The sequence below is a fragment of the Akebia trifoliata genome, chromosome 11 (assembly GCF_017979445.1).
Source record: "Akebia trifoliata isolate Shusen 1 chromosome 11, ASM1797944v1, whole genome shotgun sequence".
Classification (NCBI taxonomy): domain Eukaryota; kingdom Viridiplantae; phylum Streptophyta; class Magnoliopsida; order Ranunculales; family Lardizabalaceae; genus Akebia; species Akebia trifoliata.
The window spans coordinates 32,892,959-32,899,393 of NC_141385.1; the positions used below are offsets into that span (position 1 = coordinate 32,892,959).

At 33.6% G+C, this 6,435-nt stretch overlaps 1 pseudogene; it reads left to right on the forward strand.

The window, feature by feature from the left end:
• The first annotated feature begins 3,981 nt into the window (after positions 1-3,981).
• On the forward strand, positions 3,982-4,638 carry LOC147391315 (ethylene-responsive transcription factor 1B pseudogene; annotated as a pseudogene).
• Positions 4,639-6,435: the final 1,797 nt, after the last annotated feature.

Consider the following 6,435-nt stretch of genomic DNA (forward strand, 5'->3'; position numbering starts at 1 on the left):
AACCATACCATGCTGTGCTATCTAACTTGAGGGGTTGGTCTCTTTAAAGGCTTTAATAGCAGATATCATGGAGTAAGTCCCTTTAAGATCAGTTGTCTAGATGACTTTGTCTAATTCTAAGCAGTTAAGCTCTATGACTTTGATCTGATCCTATTTCCCTCCTAACAAGGTAGCTAGGTGGATAGGAAAGTGCTACTCGCATCCTCTAACCAGATTGCTGATCTTGGCTTCACCGTGGAGTCTAGTGTCATAGGAGTTCCCTTGCTGCAACACTCCCTCGACAGTCCATGAGTCATGTCATATATAAGTGTTACTGCCTAATTCTATGAGTGATGATGTCTTTGGTGGCCCTTCTCATCTGCAAAAGCTCTCCACATCCAAGACACGTTACCAGGGATGCTCATAGTCCAGAAGTGGTCTCCATTGATCAGATTCATTTGGATCCATTCCACCCAAATGCTTTTCCTGTTTTAGGCAATATCCCACACTTGTCTAGTAAGACCTGCTTTGTTTTGAAGATTGAGGTCATGAAATCCCAATCCACCTTATTCTCTTTCCCTAACCATTCTCTTTCAACTCACACAATGCATCTTGTTCCCCATTTTTGGTCTCACCCATAGGAAATTAGCATATATTCTTTTTATTTCTTTCAACAACTTCTTGGAGAGCATTAACACATTAGACCAATAGATTTGCATACTATTTATCACTGATTTGATGAGTTCTATTTTTCCTACAAAAAAGAGAACATTGGCCTTTTAAGACTTGATCCTACTAATTATCTTGGTAACAATAAGCTCGTAATCAGGATCCTTGAGTCTTGTTGAGATGAGGGACAACCCAAGATACTTGATAGAAAGAGTAGCTTCAACAATTTGAAGGGCTGTGGTCGTGAGTTGACTACAAATTATGGTGGGAGATTTTATTCAATCAATTCATTGAATGAACATCTCTAAGTGTTATATAAAATTAAAGAAATTGCTGAGCTGGCTTTTTTTTTTTTTTTTTTTTTGACATGTTGTGCTCAGTGCTGTGCTGACGTGGTAATGTATAGAGAACCGTAGAATTTCCTCCTTGTTACTTGAGGACAAAAATCTATGATTCCACTGTGCACTACCGCATCAGCGATGTCCAACGTAGTCAATCTGGAACGATTCTTAAATTAATCATTGAATGTTTGAAGACTCCAAAATCATTTTTTTATTTTTTATTTTTTTTATTATAAAAGCATTGTGACTTTGGACCAGAAGGCTAAAACGCACGGTTGGAGGGTGCTTTTGACCGGACTCAATTTTCTGTTGACTGACCAATTGGGTCCCGCCGTATGTCAATAAGTTTATTTTATTTACAAATAATTTTTTTTTTTTTTTTCCAATTTGTAAGCTAAACCTTACACATTTATATTTGAACTTTTACCATTCGTAACTTCTATTTGTATCCGACCATATCAACTTGGGTGAGGTGTTAAACTAAATGTGAGTTGGCATATTTCAAAGTAATTTAGCCATTTTAATTATCCTTTTAACTCTCTAATAATATTATATTATTTTATCTAAAATAATCTATTATTATTAAGAAATATTCTGTTAGTAATAAAAAAATAAGTTTGTCCAATATTTCAATTATTCATCTAAGAATTTATACGATAGTTGGTTGTGCTGACATTATTTTTAATTTCTCAACAATGTTAAGAATTTACGGTGCATGTAAGATATCATATTATTCGATGAATCCAAGATGTTAAAGTAAAAGATTGTCAATAAAGGTATTATAGTGCATGCAATGTAGATTTTTATCCACGACTTGTATCATTTGATGATGTTACCAACTTTTAATACTTTCTTCCTAGGCCTTACTTAAAGTCAATAATATTGCTATCCTACATTTATTAAAGTCTAAAAGAAACTATGGAGTTCACTTATTTATGCATACATGTCAATTCGTTGCCAACCTATGACCATAAAGAATTATGCTTAGGATTTGCATAGAATCAAACTTGGATTGGTCTATCTCGATCTAAACCATTGGTTGATTATCTTTGATGAGTGAATTGTATCACCATAAAATATGTTCATGAACACAAGATGACCATATATCTAGGTAGGTATATATTACTTTCTTGAAAGTAACTTCAGAATTTTAACTAAAAGGTCTGAAGTTCAAGTGATGATTTTTACTCCAATTTGGAGAGTGTTTCAAGTTTGGAGGGAAAGGAACATTGTTGCTGACTCTCGGGCTAATGTAGGGATTTCTCACTCGTCCTCTGTTCATGGTGTTGCGAGTTGTCCCTTAACTCCTAGAAGTTGTTTAATGGGGGACAGCCTTAGTTTTCCCAATTTTCAAAAAAAAAAAAAAAAAAATTCACCTTGTAAACTAAGGGTGGTATACCCTTCTGTATCATTGTTTTTTATTAATAAAATCTTGCTCATTTAGCACCAAATAAATAATATAAAAAAAAAATTGATAGCACAATATCAAACAAGCTATATTACTTTCATATACATCATTTTTATAGTAAACGTCAAGTTTAAAAGGGTATTACAAAAAGTTTCAATATCAGTATCATATTAAAGATCGTGATGAGAGCTTTTTAAGGATACTATTTTTTACTGCAAACAAACTTACTAATGGAAAGTTATGTTAATTAAAAACATGAATTCTTATCCTACGGATAATTGTAACGTTGTAGGCTAGAAATATGGTAAGTTATCACTATGTCACCTCATTCAAGAGTTCACTTGGTTCAGATTTAGATTCATGGTTCACCATTCTAGAAGGTTCGTAGGGATAGACAGGAACAATTCGTCGAAGATGAAATAAAGAGTATAATAAAAAAGAGCAAGTTGAAGATGGTGGTTCTTGAGAAGAACAAATCGAGAGGTTTTTTTTAGTTACACACACGCACACACACAAAAAAGGTGTTTCATATCTCAAGCGATGAAAAATATTTATAAGAAAAAATGCATTTTTTCTAAAAAGTTGTGCTTTTTTTAAAAAAGAGATTTTTTTTTTTATTATTTTTTATTTTTCATTTTAAACATGTTTTTTTATGTTTTAATTACATGTTTTTATAAATGAAAAGATGAACATTTTTTTTTTGTGGGCTTATAGTTATTTACTATTTATTCATGAATTTTGTTTAACTTAAGATTTGATGCATAACATAGGATCCAATAATTCATTAATGTAGAAATATGAGGCTTGATGAAAATAAAATATATCTTGTTATGATTTTTATTTTTTCAATAGTGTGTTATCTTAAACAAAAGATATGGTGATTAAATTTTTTTAACATCATAACATGTATAATTATGTGTGAACACATGTTATATATTTAATTAATAATGTACTGTTTTACTCTTTTTTTTTCTCGTTAAATAATGTATTTTCTTATTAAAAGTATATTGAAGACTTAGAATAAATGTCTTCGATACGTGGGCATTTGATATTTTTCATTAAATCTATTAGAGAAGAAGTAGGTCGAAAGCCATGCAAAAACTTTTGAGTTACGCGCCCATTTTTCTTTTGGATGTCACCCATGACATGGATGTCAACTTTAGAGAGTTGCAATCATCCAATCCCTTTGGACAAGATCATATAAAAAAAAAAACACACACACACACACAGGACAGAGCCGAGTCGACCTAATGAGCTCATATGATTACGTCAGCATAAAGTGCCAGTTGAAGTGTAGCCGCCATGGTCGTTTGACCCACGTGTGATCCTTAGTGGATCCCACAGGACCTCATTAAAAAAATACCAAAACATCCTCCTTGGCCAGTGCTCTAACCTTTAATTTCATGCTTTCACACTAATCCTTTATTTTCTCCTAAATTTTTAAATCCTCTCTCTTCACCTTTGCATGTGATATAAAGCTTTAATTTGCTTCAAATATTTCAAGCATACATCATCAACTCCTAATAACAAAGCTAAAGAGCAAAACTGAGGAAACTCAGAGTAACACATATACTCAATTCAAACATGAATTCTTCCCCACATTCCCAATTCTCATCAAATTCTTCGACTGGATCCCCGGAATCCTTCTCCAGGGATGGGTTTATTTTCAATGAAGAGTATCTTCCCTTTGACGAAAATGACTCTGAAGAGATGCTCCTCTATTATGGTGTTCTTGCCAATGCTGCCAATGAATTATCAACTACCATTTTCTCTAATCAAAGTAAGGATGAAATGGTTTGCTCCAAGGAACAAAAACAGCCCAAAATGACGGATAAGTCCTACATAGGGGTCCGAAGGCGGCCTTCAGGGAAATTCGCGGCGGAGATAAGGGATTCTACTAGGCATGGAATGCGGGTCTGGCTTGGAACGTTCGATACTGCGGAGGCAGCCGCTTTGGCATACGATCAAGCCGCATTTTCGATGAGGGGGTCGACAACAGTGCTCAATTTTCCAGTGGAACAGGTGATTAAGTCACTCCAAGGCGTCGAGTACCATTACGAAGATGGGTGTTCACCAGTGGTGGCTTTGAAGAGGAGACACTCCATGAGGAGGAAGTCAATGAATAAAAAAAACAGGAGGGATGTGAGGATGGAGAATGTGGTGGAATTGGAAGTCTTAGGAGAAGAGTACTTGGAGGAACTCTTGAGTTCATGTGAGAATGTTAATGTTAGTCCTTGGTGACTGGTGAGTCAAGATTAACAACATCAAGTCTTAGTTTAATTTCATGAGCTTTATCCCTCCTTTCTTAATATTCAAGAGTAACTCGTCTCTAGCTGTTCTTTTGAAAATTTTTCTCTTTATGTAAGAGAGCACAAGTGTAGTACACATGGATTGGGTCAGAATTATAAATAGACTCAATCGAACTACCCGATTTGTCTTGTTTATTGGGTTATGATTTTGTTAGAAGAGTAGAATTAATTTATTAGAGTAAAATTTGAAAAATAATTTATGAGGATAAGAAGAATTGCATAATGATTAAATATGCAAGAACCCGAATAACTTGTCTACCCATCAATTTACAGTGTCCTTATTTGATCAATTTCTACGTATAACTGCAAATATCAAGATCATAAGTAAATCATTTCACTGCTATATTTTGCAGCAGAAATTGACTTTTTAATTAATTAAAATTCATAAATTTGTACAAAATACATAGTGTTTGCTACAGTTTTCTTGGGAGGGTTGTTGGAAATTTGCAGGAAAAAAAGAGTATAAAAGGATATTGTTTTGATTTTATTTATGAACATTATTTAGTACTTGCATATGTCATATGTGGACTAGGGTTCTTGTTTATCTTCATGTGGGGATCTCACATATTAGATAGAAAACAATATTTGATGGATCCTACTGAAAAGATCATCTCTTAAATTGTGGGATTGGATTATCTTAACTATATGATCATCATCATCATGATCATCAAAGTTATACTCCAAAATTTTGAATTTAGTTAAACCAATCGTAATCCTCCACTAAATCATGTTTAAACCCATATCTTCTATTAGTTTAAGTGTGTTCACATTTACTTTCAACTTATAAATCCACATCCAAATATAATATCAGTTGTTAGAATAAAAAAGAGGATTTAGTCGGCATCTTTGCAAGGTTCTAGATGAAACCTGTCAATGATAAGTACATTTTTTTTTTGGACCATCAGATCCACACCATGGCATTTCACTTGAGGACAAAGGACTATTAATTAGGGTCTTGCCATGGGTCAAAATGTTCTTACTAGTTAATTAAACTTGGCCACCTTTTTGAGGGACAGGGACCTTTTGGGAGACAAGGACCTTAAATTATTCTAATTCTAATAGTAGAAAGAGAGATGTAGATATATAATTTAAAACTCTAAGCCAATTAGGATTTTCTTTGGTGGTCAAAGCAAATGTGTATTTTTGAGAAAATAATTGATAGTTACTTTTCTATCTGTTTAAGCCAGCCAAGACAGGCCTGAGGCAAGTTCTTAAATGCAATCTGTTGTTAATTTTATTACAAGAAGAATAGGAAACATTTTTAATTTCCAAAATTATGTGTGGCTCCTTGTAATATGATAATTAAAGTGATGTTGATCTTATTACATAGTTCTTTTTCTTTCACTGCTCTAGTCAAAGATAGAATAAGCTTTTTATTATTAATGCAAAATTACAAAATCATTACTAATCAAATACTTAAGTAGCATCATGGTTTGATCTCCATCTAACTACAATTAATGAAACGACAATCAAATTGTGGGGCCTAGTTACTGTGTGATCTTAGTTATCAGCTGCACTAGGAAGCAAGAAATTCAGAACTTCATAAAAATTAGTTGAAATATTTTATGATCAAGAGTGCAAGCACGAGCAAAGATTCAGAGTTGGAGCAACATTCCTCCTAGTAGGGGTGTGACAGGGTGAACCAACAGCTTGGGTTGTATTTATAGGCCTAATCGAGGTTGGGAAAGTCGTCCGAGACTGTTCAATTGTGTGCGTCAATAAAGACTTT